The sequence below is a fragment of the Aythya ferina genome, assembly GCF_964211825.1.
Source record: "Aythya ferina genome assembly, chromosome: 3".
NCBI lineage: Eukaryota > Metazoa > Chordata > Aves > Anseriformes > Anatidae > Aythya > Aythya ferina.
In genome coordinates, this window is record NC_140298.1 from 54,401,863 (window position 1) to 54,420,743 (window position 18,881).

The 18,881-nt window shown below is 35.2% G+C and overlaps 1 long non-coding RNA gene across 1 annotated transcript; it reads right to left on the bottom strand.

Annotated features, from left to right (window-relative positions):
• Positions 1–302: 302 nt before the first annotated feature.
• LOC311435308 lies at positions 303–10,353 on the bottom strand. Its single transcript, XR_014692050.1, has 3 exons — positions 10,173–10,353; positions 3,149–3,212; positions 303–1,197 (listed from the first exon to the last, which is right to left on the bottom strand). It is a non-coding gene; the product is annotated as an uncharacterized lncRNA (long non-coding RNA).
• Between the last annotated feature and the right edge of the window lie 8,528 nt (positions 10,354–18,881).

Genomic DNA, 18,881 nt, shown 5'->3' on the forward strand with positions numbered 1-18,881 from the left:
TTTCTATAAGATACCATTTTCAATGCCAAGCATAAAAAATATCTTGCTGCGCAACTCAAAAACTTCTGGCCTTTTTCACTGTCACTGTGGATAAAGATGTCACTCTGATCTTATCACCACAGCTAAACAAATTCAGGATAGCAATGTTTACAAAAATTTATATTCTTTTACCTTTGAATAATTGAGCAGGTATCAAACAGCAATGTTTCAATTATTCATTAAGTTACTTTACTTACTAGAAAGATGGCTGTAGGCAAATAAGTGTCACTTCTATTAAACTGTGAACATCTTCGCAAGGTTTGCTAATCAGGTGATCGTTACTAGACTATAGAGAATCTTTACTCATGCAGGGAAACACAGTAAAATTACTCAGTAGTGGACACAGTGCAATTCTGATAACAAGGAAGATTTTTTTTCTTTCTGTCCTCTCAGACTTTTGGTAAATGAAGTGAAAGGTCTAGTTTATTTGTTGAGATTGCAGCAGTAATTATAATGGGTATGTAAATTCCCACAAAGGTAGTAAAATTCCCATTCTCTCTCATTGCCCCATGCCAACAACCAAGTTGGGCTCCTATGACTCATAGGGTAATAAAATACTTTGTGTCAGGAATGAGGTAAGGCTATTCCACCATGTTTCTATACATTTGTGACCAAATCTATGCTAACTGATAAAAAGCAGTGACCAGGATCTGTTCTCTGGACCTCAGGGCATATCCTGGCTTACACCTGTCCAGCTAAATTCCATTCTTCATTCTTCATAAACAGATGCCTCCACCCATACATCTTACTGGAATCATTTCCTGGCCATGGTATCCAGCAGTTCATGCCATGACACTGACTGGGGAGATGGTAGCTGGCTCAGCCACAGCCATGATACAGAGTGCGTTAAATATTAAGCACTGAGTAATGTTATGGTTGCGTTGGTCCTCAAGTGTTGTTCCTACACTTCAGTTTACTACAATAAATGTAAACTGTGCCCACTCTTCTCTTCTATTGAATACCTTCTTGCCTTCTCCACAACTCTGAAAAATAATCCCACTTCTCTTCTGGGTTTTGTCTTCTCTAATATTTTTATATTTTATCTCACTGTTCGCATACTGGGAGGAGACTTTTGATTCTGTTTATCTTTGGCCTATATAGACAATGTGGTAGTCCATAAATAATCAGGCACCTTTTCCTATCAATTTCTTCTGCTACCTAGAAAACAGAAAAACAAAACAAAACAAAAATCAACCAACCAAAAACCTTTTCATTTTTTTATCTCATAGAAGATGTCAGAACAGTGTTGGAAAAATTAGGTAACACTGGTGTAGTTGAAACTGAGCATCTTTGTTTTTATTCATTCAGAGGACCTTTCTTAAGTTTATAGTAGAGCATATTCAATAGGAGGATTGGCAGAAGTTTTAGCAAGAATGACCCAGGACTGCAAAGATAAATCAGACCCATAAATAGTTTCCATGCCTGAGTTAAATCTCTGTTGCAAATTGTGTTGCATAAGGTATCACAGTAATAGGATTGCTGTGGAATCCTGAATAGCAATCTTTGAGCTACTGTGTTTGGTAAAATTGTTTATAGCTTTTCCCTAATTGTATTAGGAAAAAAAAAAAAAAAAAAAAAAAAAAAAAAAGTAAATACATTAAAGGTAGTAGATCAAAGCATTCTAGACTGTGAAAATATAAGTCAAGACTCTCCACACAGACTTAACTCTACTGTCTTATTTATATGCATGAACACATGCTATTGTTTCTGAAGGATGCCTTTCTTCTTGGGTGGGATTCATTTCTGTGTAAAGATTTTGCTTTCAGTTCTTTTATTAAAGCTAGTAAGAGAAGAATGGACTTTAGAAAGACAAAATCTATTATATATATATTATGCCTATATGTATTTTACTGAGCTAAAATATTTTGGACTGTGGGGTATAATAGAATACAGATAATTAATTCTTGACATAAAAGACAACTTCTGTTATTAATTATTATAGCAAACCTCATGATGTGTTGATTTGTTAGGACTGGAATGTGTTTGGACTAAGTCAAGAGAGATATTGTTTTGACTCATAAAATATGAGGTAAACTATTTTGAATCTAATGTGTCTGATAAAGAGATGCAATGTTCAATAAAGATAATACCATGATTTTAATGATACCATGCTGAAAATGAAAAATGAAGCTGAGCTTTACCAATACAACACTATGACATGGTTTATTATCTAGTCATGCATAAGATTAAGATGTATACTTAACTAAAGAACATATCTTTTAGCTGATTTGGAGATAAAATAATAATTTATTGGAAATATTTCTAAATGTGACATATTAATACCTGAACTTCATCCTAGATTTTCTAGATGAATTCAAATAACATGCAGGAAACAACTGGAGGGAAAACAAACTAACAAACAAAATTAAAAAAAAATAGTTTAAAAAAATGTTGACAGTAAAATCAAAGCGTGTACATCAGGTTGGTCAGGTTCTTCTCATAATGCTTTCTTGACAGAAACAAGGTGTTGTTTCTGTCATTACAAGATGTAATAAATCAATAATCTCAAAACAACTTAGAACTTCTTTAGTGAATTCTTACACATGTAAGAATTATGTAGGCCTAATTTTGAGCAGCTCCTCTAGACTTCTTTTATAGTCCATAGACAGAGGCACTTTTAAAATATGACTCTTCAAAAGTGAACATCCAAATTAGGTCAAATGAGTTGTTCTTTAACAATACTCCTTTCTGTCCATCAGCTATAAAGGGAGTGAAAAGTGACAAGCTCACAATGTTGTAGGCTTGTAAATTTGGTGAAATAAATTTGCCTTCAGTTTAAAGATTCAGTAGCAAGTGGGAAATAACTGTTCCATATTTATTATTTCCCAAGTAACTGTTGCAATTTAAGAAAGGATGTTGCTGTATAATAAACCATCTGCGCTGAATAAGGCAGCTTCTTTTGTGTGTGCCCTAAATGAAGAACAGAAATTATTGCATTTGTAACTGTGTGTGGGTATTACCATACATTCCTCTAAAGCATCATGTTAGTTTTTCTAGGAATTGCACAGTGTACTTTTCCCATTAAGAATTCAGACATTCTTCATAAATACACTGGCAGAACGTTTACAGCAACTTTATTTAAAGATAGACAAAAGGGTTTGCTCCTCACCAAGTGAAAGTCAAGAGCAATTACTGCTCTATGGCTCATCCCAGCTGTCAGGAAGATCTTCTCCCTAAATCAGAGAAGCCAAAGAAGTATTTGAAAAACAATTATATTATCTCTTGTCCACATGCATAATATATTTTTTAAAAATGTTGTTAATTGAATGAAAAATGAAAAATAATTTCAATTATGTTTTATATTTGTTTTCTTCTTCCTCTTCCCTTTCTTATTTTAAATTTTTATTGTTGTTTGTCCAGGTGTACAATGCATTAGAGAAGAAATTTCTTTACTGATACTCATTAGCAAACAATAAAACCTATATTATTCATTTTTCAAGAACTAACATTTGTCCAAGGCAGGAAAAAAAAAAAATAAAATAAATGTCTAATTCTTTGGAACATAGAGTATTGCAAGAACAAGATACTTTCAGTGGTATTTATCCTGCCAGGGACTGCTGTGAATCTAGCTTAAATATTTGAGTGTTTCTTAAAATAAATAAATAAATACATAAATAAATTATTATTAATAATAATAATAATAATAATAATAATAATAATAATAATAATAATAATAAAACAAAATAAAGTCCACCAATTTAAAAGAGAGTCTGGGAGAAGTGACAACTGTGAGACCTGGCAGTTGCATTGCCTAGTTTTAAGTAATTCAGTGGAATATATGATCATTACACATATATATATATATATATGTTTGTTTGGCTACAAGACTAACAGACAGTGGTTGTCCTAGAGTATGCCAGGTTCACTTAGCATGACAAGGCACCAAAGATTCAAAGATCATTCAACCTTTTTGTTATTGTTATGCTGGAGAACTTCAGTGTTTAGACATTTATGATTTTTGAATCCTTTGAATCCTTTTCTACATATTTGAGGGTTGGGGTTTGGTGTTTTGTTTTGTTTACATTGATTACCTTGATTACATATGGTAAGCCGTTAGCTGAAACAAGCTCATTCTGAAGCCAAATCTGATGCACATTGCTATGGTATGATTAATCACAGCACCGAATAACATCATTGAATTTACTTCATAAATGAATTTTCGATAACTAACTAGCAGAAATAGTAGTTTCTCTTTGTTCAGGTATGTCATTCTATGGTCAGTTGTCGCCAGGCTCTGCTGGATTCTTTACAAACTGTCTAAGGTCCGTTGCAGCTTTATCCTGATATTTTGCACAAATGAAACAATCTGAAACTAGTTCTTCTAACTGTACATTCATGCTGCCAGTAAGACACTTTTTTGTTTGCTTTCTTCCCTATCTTTCTTCCCTATCTTTTACTTAGCAGTATGCACAGGGATCCCTCAAGAGTCTTTCTGAATCTCCAAAGACAGTTTCGTAGGGATCACTATTTAATCTTTATTCAGCAGTAGCCTCTTCTACTCAGGAAACCTGTTTTTCATTTGAATGTGTTTTAAAAGCCATGTGAACCCATTTGAGGTCAGAGATGCATGGTAGTGCAAACCTAAAGAGAGAAAATATTTCATTTCTTCATGATTTCTTATTTCTTTACAATTCCCTCATTTATGCTGTGGGTTTATGTTCAGATGCACAAATATTTTGTAATATCACATGACACTTTTTCTCCTTAAGTCTTCCTCTACTTTTCAAAAAAAAATATCTTCCCATGAAACTTGTTGGAAAAGATCTGCTAGAGAACACTTTGCTTTGTGTTTGCTTTTCACTTTCAGTTCATGCTTTGTAACTTGAAGATAATAAGGTGATCTCAGTGAGCTGATAGTTTTCTCAAGAATCATGTGCTTTACCTGTTAATGCTCAGCTGTCGTAAAGCTGCTTTCTATGCAGAGATGCTATACGGAGAACAGCTGAGAGGTATGTCCACTAGGAAAATTTTCTGAAGGCAATATTCATTTGTGGAGCGTGAGTTTGACAAGGTGGGACACTAAGAATTTCATATAGATGTTGACAAGTCTGACACAGCGTAGCATGAAAAATGTATTGGAAACTAGGTATAATGAATGCACTGTATGCTATTAAAGATAGACTATATGCCAATGAAGTAACAAGAGCTTAATCCATGTATGTTGACTTGACAGGAAATTCCATCTCACATATTTTTGGGTGTAAATTCCTCATGCACTCAAGGATATTCTAGTGTCCAGCTAGAGAAAGCATTTATTCTTTTTTTTTATATATATATATTTTTCTTTTCTATTTATGTATTTATTCCCAGTGTAAGGCTTAACTTCCAGCCTTTAGGTCCTTCAATCTTAGTTATAATTTGCTTAAGTTTCTTGTGTGCCTTTTCCCAATAACGCCCCTTCACTTGCTCTTGTGAAACACCTACTTGTATTGTTAGTTTCACATTTTCATTGTAGGATTCAGCTTTGTTTGGAGTGCGTGAATACTCTTAATTTGGTACGTTTGCCATTTGTTACTGTGAAGCTTTTAGATAGCTATCTGTTGTGTTAAAGGTTAAAGTAATTGGGAGTGATGCCCAATGCATCATTATAAATCCTGTCGCTTTCAGTATACTGAACTATCACGATTATGGATGCACAAATAATGTAACACACCCTCAATCTAGTTGCGTTCCATGAATTACCACAGACACACTTCAAGAGTTTGGTTGCATTCAGTGAGAACTATCATGGCTAGATTAATGAGCAGTGCAATTTATTAAAGCAACAGATACACAAGTTCTTTGGATTGCCAGTGATAAATTCACTGTCTGCAAACACGTGCAAATACCAGAAGTACGAGTAATACAGCCTGGCTGCCAACACGTTAAAAGATATAAAGTGACTCTGTAGAGATTTATAAGTTTCCCGGGGAGGCACTTGGCATAGCCAAGTGTGTGAATCTTACCCAAAGGTGTCCTGATGGGAAGAGAGGCTCAGCCTATTGACTGATCCTAGAAGTCAGAAGGTATCTTTCATGATGGTATTTTTTTACATGATGGCATCTTCTGTAACATCCTCTCTTCTTTAAGTTAATCTATATCATTTTTTATCTTTTAGGTGGAATGTGAATGATTCTAGTCATACATACCTTTGTTATGATTGGTGCTAAATTTTCTCTCTTTGCTTTTAAAGGTATAGACTAGAAAAATTTAAAGTGCAAGCTTGGTGAGGGGTGGTTGCACCTTGGAGGCGGGTAGCCTTTGGGATGAGTTTTGGTATTTTAATTACATTATAATGGGCAAAGTTCACCAAAAGGACAGCGTCTTATCAAAACATGCCAGACCTTTGGACCAGGATAGCAAATGCTCAGTTTCTCAGTTCCCAACTTATCACAGAGCTTGGACAGTGTCTCCATTCCACTCCACTCTTTTAGAATTTATCTTAGAGTTATCACACCAAGTTCCTCTGGTGTGGTCAACATCTAAGGCTAGAGACCTAGAAAATTTCTATGGAACGCAGCTACGTTCCACCCTGGAAGCTTCTTCAGTGTTGTACCTTTTCTTAGAAGTGTGAATATAAGTTTAATTTCTAAGTCACCTCCAGCAGTTATTTCACGCTATCATACTTTGAGAACACCTTTTACAAGCATTGAAAGTATTGAAAGAATAACCAATTGCAATCATTCTACCTGATGTGCTAATGTAGGACTGAAGATCTACTTTGCCAAATACACTTGTTCTGAAAATACTTTTGATCCAACTGAGAATAGGGAGGCTCAAGCTTTGTCTCAAGCTTTTGGACCACAATCCCTTGTTACAGAAACAAACATATCCCACATTTTAATATTCAACCTCTTTACATTCATCTTCCTCATGACCTTCCAAGATTTCTTTTCCAATGATGTGGCTTTTGCTGTTGATAGCACTTATCTTGGCTCATTTGCTATGGTATTATATTTAAAAATAAATGTTTAACAAGAGAAAACCCAGATATGCTCCTGAATCGTATCAGATGTACAAAGCTGTCAGTAGATTTTCTACAGATTTCATTATTTCAATTCATGATATAACATTTGCTTAATACATTGGGACAGAGATTTCCCTGGAGGATATTTGTACTCATACTTAAGAATGTTTTTCTCTGTTCAGTAGAGTGGAGGTCTTATATTGCCTCCTAGTCTCTGCGATGATAGCGATGTTAATTATGTAGTATGAACATGTGGCACGGAACTTTAACTTTTCTTTGAGATGTGATTTAATGACATGACTGGCAGGATGGATTTTGTGGAGATTTATTCTGGTTTTCTTCTGGATATATGAAATTAGGCTTTTTCAAATACCTGTGTTACAACACTAAAAATGTATATTTATTTCCATTTGTCCTATTAAGGACAACCCCCTCTTTGTTATTATTGTCTTTGAAATCACATTCTTTTACTGTTGAATCTTGTTGGGTATTTCCCCTAACTGTTCTCCTAGATGATCCATTCTCCAGATAGGTTCTTGATATATTACACATAAATTCAGTTTCACAGAGGAATTTGCTCAGAAAACAATGGGCTCAGTTGCCTCAAACAGCCTGCAAGGATTTCTTTCTCATCTGTATCAATCTGCAAATATCAGGCCAGGAGAGAGAGATATTAGAAAAGAAAGCTCCAAAGGCCTTTCACCTTTCTTCGATTTGGAAAATAACAGTTTCATTAACATTTGCCTAGTTCTGTTCTCGACTATACAATTCTCCAGTAAGTAAGTATACAACTCCAGTAAGTTATTTCCTTTGTAATTCTGATATCATGTTTAAATTACCCACATGTGTGGAGATAAACACAAGACAGGGCAAATGAAGCAAGCTTTTTTTTTTTTTTTTTATAAGATTTCTCAAAAATAATCTTCTGTCTTAGCCATTCAGCACTGTGTGTGTACAAACATTCATGTTTGTACATTCATTTACATTCATTTAAAATAGTAACATCCAGGAGTCATTTCCTGTGCACCTGTTAAGGTATGATGCTTCAATAATCTAGCTTGCCTCTCTTTAATAGAACTGTTACAACACTTTATTCAACAGAAGGAGAATACATATGAGCATGCTTGAGGATTCCAGTGAAAATCATAATTAAAAAGTCTGAGAGATTTCAGTATCTTGATATTGTAGATTTTCAGACACCGCAATATATGCAATCTGTGTTAAGGAATATTGTTCTGAGGCTCAACAGTTCTTGTATAGCAAAACTGAACTCTCTTCAAGTAAAATATGTCAAATTTTCTTTTAAAAATAAAGTATAATCCATTGTTTTGATAAGCTACTGTTTAGTGCTTAATGGTTTTAAAGAAACTTTAGCTGTTTGAACTCCACTTGAATCCATTGGTAGATACTAATAGAAAAACCTGTCTGTGTTGTGTTAATACAAAGATCTGTGCCTTCTTCCAAATCAAATGAAAAATGTCCTGGGAACCAGGCCCAAAATATAAATCTGAGGATCTAATATTAGCAGAAGACAAATGACACATCAAAAATATATATTTTTTAGTTTGTTTAATAGTGGCACATTATATGTACTCACTGGAAATTGTTTTAGAGTAAGAAGTGATAGTCCATTTTCTTATGAAAAAATAGACTGAATTATTTCTTAGGCACCTAAATTTGAACTGTATTTTCTCTTTTTTTTTCCTTTTTTTTTTTTTTATTTTTGTGACAACATGTAAATCTCACTGTTATTAATTAGAATGGATATTATATAGTAGATTCTGAAGACATCTTTTTAAAACACTTCACTAGGCCCTTCTAGAAATGCTGTACAACAAGCTGTTGCTAATGATCAATAGTTATTTTTTGGGCCATGGTATTTAAATAAAGTTTGCACAACTGCTTTTTTAAGATGGAGTTTCTGTTTAGATAATCAGTGAAATCCAGGTGCTAGCAATTAATATATCTTGCAGTTAAGCAAGATAGTAAGTCTCACTTACAACTTACTTAAACAAGATAGTAAGTCTCACTCCCATAAACTAAATTTCTGGCAAAGGTGACATTAAGAATTCTATCCCAAATAAAGCAATCAATCAATATTCCTTCTCTGTTTACTCTCCAATCTTTAGAACTGATGGTTATGCTAGCTAGATGGATTTACTTAGAACAGTGAAAGACATTCAGAAAGACCATCCAATTTCTTGATTTATTTGCTATTGATGCATAAAATAAGCTTGTCTGTGAAATAGCCATATTGAAATTGCTGCTCTCATGCATTTTTCATTGTTTTTATTCGGCTACACTGACTCTTGAGGGTCAGATTAAAATTCATTCATCTAAAGCTGTACTGGTGGCAGTAGATAGCCTTAAATTAGCTCTTCCAGTTAATATCTGTACCAGTATTTGTAAAACCATTAGTACTGAGAATATTCTGATTGGACAATGCATGTTTTAACAGAAATTCTTTTAACCTTCTGTGCAATGAAAACTTAGAAAGCACTGCTTGATATTCTTGACATTTAATTCATCCTATTCCAGCAAAACATTGTGGTCTTCACAAAGTCTTTTATTGCTGGTGATGAGAGGTCATTGCTTATTAGATAATCACATCCCTTCCCTGCAATACTGGGCATACACATTTAATACAATTATAATGCTTAACACTTATATAGTGCTTTTCTTGCAATTGCTTTACAGACATTATGTAATTAAATTCTCAGCATTCTTGGGAAATAAGCTAACTCCTTATTACAAACAGGGATATTGGGCCAGAGGCAATTTTCAAATATAGTCTTCAATTTTTAAGCTGGAAATTGGAGCTGAACATGTCTTAAGATCAGGCTGTGTGGCACCAAAATTACCAGTCATTTTGAAAGCCATAGTATAAAATGTTCTACCTTAGGTCACTGAAGTAGCTAGGGTGAGAAATAGGATTGAAAATCCAGTCTTGATTCTTCAAGCTTAGAGTGAGATGCTGAAATCTTTCTTTCATGTAGATGGATTCTGCAATCTGTACTGAGGTAAAATGCCAGCTGCCTTCGACTGAGCATACACAGCCAGGCACTGTAGTGCACATCCATCACTTTCCATCTTTTGATGACACAAGAAGTTTTCTGATAAATAGTCTTAACATAAAATCATGTTTAAGCTATAAGTCAACTCACTCTGAACCTCACTGAATATTTACCTCTCAGGAGCACAATGGAGGGCAGCAGGAAGCTGATGCAGAACATATGGAGCAAGGTTGCAGAGTAAAAGGCAAGAGGAAGCATTGGCTCTCAGTAAGCCCCATTTCCATCCACAATCACTGTACCTCAGCATCACCTGTTTTAACAGCAGCAGACACAGGAAGAAGCATTGCATTTTCTAGAAGCACCAGCATAGGTTGCCACCATCTTCTGGGGAGAACTGATGAGCTGAACTGAAACATTGTATATACCAAATTGGTCCTAATGGCTGCCAGCTGAGTTGCATGGTATCCTTTCTCATTCTATTCACCCTTCCTCAAAAGCTCCATTTCCAATTCCTGCTGCCTCTCTCCATCTTTTTTAAAATCCTTGTTCCTGTCACAACCACCACGTCACAACACACATGATAACTTTCTCTGCACTTTTGTTCCCAATTCTGTATTCAACACCTGCCTTTCCCTGAGCTGTTGTTGCCCCTTGTTCTTCCCTTACTTCCTCAAAGACCTTCTTCAGACCATTTTCATACTGTTAACACTGATCATACTTAAATAACTAATGCCATACTCGTAATCAAATGTTATCTTCTTTCTCCTTGGCTTCTCCTTGCATTTCAAAGTTAGGGTAACTGCCTTGAAATACTACCTTCTCTTTGTTTTCACAGCTCAGTCCTCTGCTGTCTCATCTCCTACCTCTCAATATTTATTTAGGACTCTATTCAGAAAACTGTGATTAAGAGCATTTATGTTCAGGGCAACAATGAACTCATATGCCTTTCTGAACTAAAGCCCAAGCAGCTCTGGTTTAGATGCTACTCTTTATAATTCTTACGTTTGGGATCAATACTCCATCGCTCTGCACAATATCTCTCAGTATTTCATCTCTAAGAGATCTCTTTGTCCACTCCCATCCCGCTTCCCTCTGCCCAATACAAGTGTTAGAGAGTAAATGTTGATTTAATCTTCTCATGGCCAAAATTGAACCATGTCTTCTTCCTTAAGACCTCATTTTGTCTCCCTTGTTTTTGTCTGTGAAAAGTATTTTCATGTTCTGAAGCCACCTTGTGGGTGCATTCTGTCTGAAGTCATTACATACTATACTTTACTCTACTTGAGATCATAATGAAGCAGACAGTATGATGTCCAGAAATATTGATTATTGTAAGGATGTTTATTGTGTTATAATGTTTCTATATTGTGTTACTCATTTCTGTCCAGAGCTGTAATGTAAGTATGTTTTTTGGGGGAAAAAAAAAAAAAAAGGAAAAAAGAAAAAAGGCGCTTATATTCCCTGTCCTAAAATTGTATACTACAAATTAAAACATGTTGTTAAATAAACTAAATCCTAAGCCTCTTGCTGAGGAATGTAAAGTAGTTACAGGGTTGAGTCTCCTTTGACAATCCTCTATTTGCTTTGTTGCTTCTCTCTCTCTCTCTCTTTTTTTTTTTCTTTATTTCTGTTGTGGGTGTTAATGTGCATATATAGATTTATTAATTTTATTAATCATGGTGGACTAAGAATGGATTGGAGGTAATGGCATAGGGAGGAAACTAATTGTCAGGAGCACTGAATTTTTAGGTGCTGAAATCAGGTTGCTATTCTGTTCCCTCCAGTAAGCTTTATATTATGTCCCAAAAGGGTGAAGAAAGGAAACCACCTTAACATAGAAATTCTGCTAACCAACAAAGATGGTCAGCTGGCTGCAAATGTAAAGGACATGGACAATTAAACTTTCAGAAGCAGTTAAGTGTGGATATTAGGATGTTAATGAAGAAAATATATCCATGCTAGTAAATGAACATCTTCAGGAAAAAAAAAAAAAAAAAAAAAAAAAGTTTATATGTTTATATCTAAAGTAGCCCATATTGCAGGACACAGGTATTTGTGGGACAGTCAGAGCTGCTTTGCCCAAGCTTGGGAGGAGTGGAAGGGGTCAGGGACACACTGAAGGGATCAGGGAGTCAGGAAGTTTGTTATACACCATCACAGAGCTTCTATCAGGGGTTTCTCGGCTTTGCTTTCTGCCAGGATGCCAGCTTCTATCTATCCAATATAAAGCAGTGAGGTATAGATATGTTTGGCTGGAGTATCTAGGATGCAAAGTCCATCTGCATGGTAAAGCACAATGCCAAGCAGACCAGCAGAGGTGTGGTAGCTCAAACACAGTCCAAAGTGGATGAATTGTGGTCCTTGGACTCATGGTGCCTCACAGAGACATCTGTTGTGCCTTCCTTTGGCTTGGGAAAGGTGACTGGCAGAGTTTAATCGGATGACTTCCGTAGCGTGACTCACTGCATGGTCCCTGGTGCTGTCAAGGCCATTTGAAATATTTGGGTATATCAGTGGAGATTTCACTCTCTGGAGTGAAATCTCAATTATTTTTCATCATAAACCAAATTGCACATTATATAACTGAACATAATCTAAGTGCTAATAAAAAATGTAAACACCATTGCCATCTTGTGGCTTAAAGTTGCTTTAACAGACTTTTATAAACAGATTATATGCTCCCTCTGATGTTCTGTAAACATAACACATTTTCAATTAAATAGGCGAATCAAAGTGGCACAACACAGAAACAATGTCCAGACCTGCACATCAGAATCAATTACAGGAGTGGAGAAACAATCCTATTTGTCTAGAAGAACTAATCACATGGCCAGCTGTTGGGAGCTGAGTGTGCACAGATCATTATTGAATTAAATAGTGGTAGACATATTTTGCTCCATAGAAATAAAAGTACATTCCGCAAGAATAACACTTTTGGATGACTACCTACCCTTTGTGAATATATATATATATATATATTTAAATTATCATATATAAAGTATGAGCCGAGCTATTCTGAGCTGATACTGTTCAATTTAAAAACTTCTTAGACTGCAGTGGGAAAAAATGTGCTTTTGTCTTTTTAAAAATAATTTCATATTACGTAATATTAGATAATGTAATAAATACAGAGTTCCATAGGTACATATATATCTGCATAAGTTATGTTTACTTTCTTCATTTTCCAGTTTTATAGCTGCCTCTGCAACTGGTCCTCTGAGCACTGTTAGAAATAATATAAAGTATTAAATAGGGAATGATCTCGTAGATCAGATCAGTGGTCTATGTGTTTTACACAAGAAACTCATTGGGAGCTTAATGTTGAATATTTATTTTACAGATATGTATATATTTTTAATTGTTTAGCTAAATAACTTTTAGCAAACTATGTCAGAACATCACATTTCATTTTCTTTTTCTATATTCAGTGACCAACAGCTAATGAACATAATCAAGCAGGAAACAATGTATTCGTCCCACTGAACTGTGATTTTTCAAGATTTCTTCTGCTCAGTTCTTGTCAGAACTCAGACCCACAGAAGTTTTCTTCACATTTTTAGGGTCACATCACCCACAGAATGGCTGGTAGCCTTGTGTTTATGGCACTTACTCTAGATGCTGACAGCTAAGATGAACATCCTCGATTGCTGTTCTCATACCCCCCATATTCAGTAAAACATTGTACTTTGTTACATTGCTCATTTATATGGGATTTTTATCTCTGTCTACTCTTGACCAGAAAACCCAACCTAAACACAAAAATATTCTGCCAATAAGACATTCTCTGTTTCTTCCCATGTAAACTTTGGCTTGGTTTGTGTTTTTCTCTAATTGTTTTCTTAACTTCTCCTTATTATTTAATATTTAATATTTAGAAAAGCTTCTCAGTCTTAATAGAAATATTGTGACAACGTGAACAATTTAATATGACACAAAAAAACTGATGACTAATGACCCAAACCTATGAAATATAAATATGAGGCATTAAGTTCTGCTCAGTAATTCCATTTCTGTACCCCTCTAGTTTGGGAAAACATTAAAGCCATGTCCAGAATTAATTTAAATTTTTGCATATTCTGAACTCTCTCTTTGTATTTCTCTATGTGTATAAATCTCATGTCTGTATGTATGATTTTTTAGAACCTATTGAAACCCAAATCCTATAGATCACATTATTCTGACTAAAGTAGAACAATGAATTTACCCAACTCTTCTGAGAAAAAATATCATAGTTGTGTAGCACAGTAATAACATCTACGAAGTTTAATTTGATCCTATTGAGAAAGAGTACAACATCTACAATGTCTAATATTCTAAGAGAGTTTTGTTTTAGAATATATTTACATCAGTGAGATTAGTTTACTTTTAAATGCTACAAATATTGTTAGTTGAATACTTGCACAAGATGCATACTTTTCTGTGAGAATGAGATATAGGTTACTTGTAGGGTATAAATTACATTTACATGTAGTTTTACAATGGTCTGTTGAGTAATCATAGAAGGCAAACTATACTGGCTGGATTATCACTATCTAGATCCAAATATAAAACTGTATTACAGCAACTAATAATAAAACTAGTATTACAGCACCTACTGCCCCTAGTGTGACATCAAAACACAAGGTATAAGGATGCCAGACCTTCAGTAAGGACCTAAATCAAGGACTAGGAACTGTCAAGAATGAAGACACTGCCCTCCAGGCAAAGAGGAGCTGCTCCCTCCATGTTGGACTCATAGCAGTCAGTTTTCAGTCAATCATCTTCCTTTGGCTAAAGAGAAGTAAAAATAACTCGGTTCCTGGAGAGTTACAGATCCTGCTGTAGTAAACCTGTGCTTCCAACAGAAGACCAAACAAAACAAAACAAAACACAAACACCCGCCTCCCCCCAAAAAACAACAACAACAACAACAAAACCACCATGCTGTTCCTAGCAAAACAGCTTTCATGAGAAAATTGGGTAGTGATTACTTGATTACTTCATAGCGCATCAGAAGCCAGAGGTCAGAATGTGCTCCTATGAATTAGATATGTCCTTCACTATGTTAATTTACAATAAATAAATGTTGGTGTCCCTCATCCTGGACACTCTCTCTTCTGCTTTGCCACATTCAAGGGCTGATCTGTCATCTAATTTCTAGTGGGTAAAATAGGCAGCCCCTGCTGGTGAAGACTTGTGAAGTCAAAGCTTCTTGCATTTGATTGCATTGAGAAGGACTAACAGTAGAAATGTACCTCCTCAGGATTGGGACCTTATAGTGCCAAGCAGACATTGATTGCAGATTTGGAGAATGTTTTGTTTTGTTTTGTTTTCCCTCCCTTTGAGAAGCTCAGTTAGCTTCTTCACAGATCACCTCTACCTGAACAAATATATAGGTCTTTAAAAAATGCATCTTTTAGAATTTTACCAATCATCATTGTGATATTTCAGTTATTTTAATCTGTCTCACTAAGAATAGAAATACTGAACACGCAGTTTGCTCATGTACACAAGAGACAGTTTACAGAAATTCACACTGAAGTTATAGATATGAAAATTTAATGGATTTTGCCTGATATTCCAGTGCATATTGCTGGCAGATACTGCACACAGGAATCCAAAACTGGATGAAAAACTTGTAGCTTATGAAGTAGGCTGTTAGATTGCAAATGTGTGATCTAGACTATAGCCTACAATTTTTGGTCCACTTTGGCAAGCAGCACATATCTATAACATCCCATGAGAAGATCAAAAACTAGAGCCATGCTTATACACTAGTTTCCTCCTTAATCTCCTTTTGGTCTCAGCACTGGAGGAGAGAGAGAGAAATAGAGCTGTTTCACAACTCTTACTCATTGTCCAGGGGATTTGTCAGACAATAAATATGTGCATTTACAGCAACCCCCAGTCACTTCACTGGTGCTCTGCCTTTTGGCCCTTTTGCAGTCCAGGTGTGTGGAGTCTGCAACAAGACAGCATAGAATGTTAGAAAGTAACAAGTGTCTTGGCCACAAGAGCCAGGTACTGATTTATTTCTAGGGTACAGCATCAAGAGTGGTAAATTTGCAGATTCCACCCACTGTTTCACCCTGCATTCATTTAGAGATAATGCAAACTCCAAATAAATACTCCAAAGCATGCTGCGATAAATTTAGCCCTAGGAGTCCCATTGCAGGTTTGCACCCCATGCTTTTTTAACATACATTTACCAAATGTCTTTAAATAAAGCCATTCAAGAAAAAAACAACAAACACACACACAGAAAAAACACCTCTTTGGGAGTTGTGCTTTTTATTTTATTTATTTATTTTTGCATGAAGTGCTGCCCAGTTTCCTAGGAAAGATCCTTGAAAGACATAAATTATGTAAACAAATTTATAATATGTACATATTTATGCAGTAATTTAATAATCCAGAATATACCATATATCCTTTATACTTTCCTTTAATATTTTTTCTTTTTTTTTTTCTTTTTTTTCTTCTTTTTTTTTCTTCTTTTTTTTTTTTTTTTTCTGTTGAACAAGTGTAATGCTCTGCTTTTGTTGGTTTAGACACAATTTTGTTGCTCATCCAGTGCCATAAAAAATATTTTTGTTTGTTTCTTTGGGAAAGCAGATACTTAACTTGATATATATGAGGCAATAAGGACTTTGATCCCATTTTTCAGCAACTGATAGTTCATACTGTAGAATACAGGACCCCACGTTGGGACCCCACATTGGAGTAGGGGCAGAGAGTGACCGTGAAGGAGCAGCAAAGCATTAGGGAGTGACCACAGCCCCCATTCCCTGTTCCCCTGCACCACTCAGGGAGAGAAGTTAGAAGAGGTTGAAGGGGGTGGGGGAAGGCATTTTTACTTTTCTTTTAGTTTCTCACTGCTCTAGCCTGCCTGTGATAGGTAATAAATTATATTAATCTCCCTATGATGAGTCTATTTTGCCCATGATGATAATTGGTGAGTGATCTCCCTGTCCTTATCTCAAATGTTGAGACTTTTGCTAAAAATAGTTATTAAAACTGTAATTGTATCTGGTCTATACAAGAGTAAAGATTTGTAAGTAGCTGTGCATTAGTTACTTTAGTGAAATAGATTTACATGCAGTAAAATTGGAAGATATCAGTCAGTGATCTCTGAATCAGATTAGAAAGGAGTTATGCTTTTGCTATAGATGACACATTCAGATCCAGTAAATACATACCTCCTTTTAAACTAGAACAACAGGAGCTCCTCGAAAATGTAGAGAAAAAATCTTAAGAATGCTGGCAGAATATAAGCTTTCCATTGTGCATTTTATAAACCTACAGAACTTATTTTCTTTCTCAAAATATAACAGATTTTTCATCAAGTTCCTGGAAAGGTGCCATTTTGGAGTCCACACGCTTTTCCTTTCTTCTTTATATCAGAAAAATAATTAAATATTTTTCTTCTTTCCCCCACCCCATCCAGGATAATTCAGAATTTTGTTGAGTAAAATATGGTCACTTCTCTGCCTATTTGAAATATATATATATACAGATTTGACACAACCAGGAATCGCCTCGCCTCACCTCGCCTCCCCTCTCCTCTCCTCCATAAAATTTAGAAATATATGAAGTTTTTATCCCAAATAAATATTTTTTTTTCCTCACTGGCACACCAGTATGGATATGGCTACCACTTAAATAGCAGGTATGCCCATCAGTAGCTTCTCTACAGGGCTTACATCCAAATGGTGACAAATGCTCCTACTTCACCCAAACTTCAGGAGAAAATCTATTTCATAAGCCTCAGGATTCATTTTTTAGTGACCAGAAGATGTTCATCGTATGACCGAAAAGAGCTGAAAATGCCCTGGCTGAATCTAAGGGCTATTTTATAATGTTTCAAGACTCTCCTGCCCAGAAAGCAATATAAATATGTCCCTGTCTAGATACGATTCTTAAGACAACTCCCTCTCACACATATGATATTTCTTACTTCACTGAGTTAAAGTAGGCTTTCATTAGCAATTTGAAAGGGAGATGCTACTGCCTCACAAGAAAAACTGCCACTACCATCTCTAAATTTGCAAAAACAAAAGTGGACCATCTTTAAAATAGGACAGCAATTAAGTAGAGAAATGCATGGTGAATTCTTAATCCAGAAAGCAAGGAAAATGTCTAACAATTTTCAGAAAATCATATTTTCTCAGACTCGTATGCTCTTAAAAATTTTTTTTTCTATCAAGAGCTAGATGTTAAAGAGAGAGTGACACACTGGTGCATGCTATATTCACTCTCAGTTATATAGGCTAACTTGCTTCTTGTTTGTTTTTGCAAGTGAACACAAGGTATTGCAGAATGCTGAATACCAACCAAGTCTACACAAATTACTAAAAATCTGGAGTAATCCGATAGATTTAGAAATTGCTGCAAAATTGTTCTGTAAACAGAGTATGGCATTAAAATGATACAAACAGAAACTTACCACCTCACTTAGAAAAAAGTCCATTTATAGCCAATGAAACTTTTACTTTTTTGAAAGGGCTCAGCTACAGATGCAGAACAGAAAACAAATTACCTAAATCATTTACAGATGCAGAGCTTCCTGAAAGGCTGCTACAAAAAGAAGTTTCCTCCCACTTCTTCATTAATGTCTGCAAGAAACTAAGTTTCAGTATGGATAAGTAACAGTTAATGTAAATGTATTTAATATGAAACGCAGTTTCAACTATCAGCTTGCACCTTTCTCATAGAGAGCATTTTACCTTAAAATGTATATTGGTTTACCGCTGTGACAGCTGGACCATTTACTTGCAAAGCATATTAAGAATTTGGATAGCAAATATATAATATTCCCAGGCAGATTTTTAATGGGAAGGGAAATGGACTTCTTGGCCAAGCTTTGGAGGAAGTATATCAGTTGTGGCAGGCTTATGACAGCA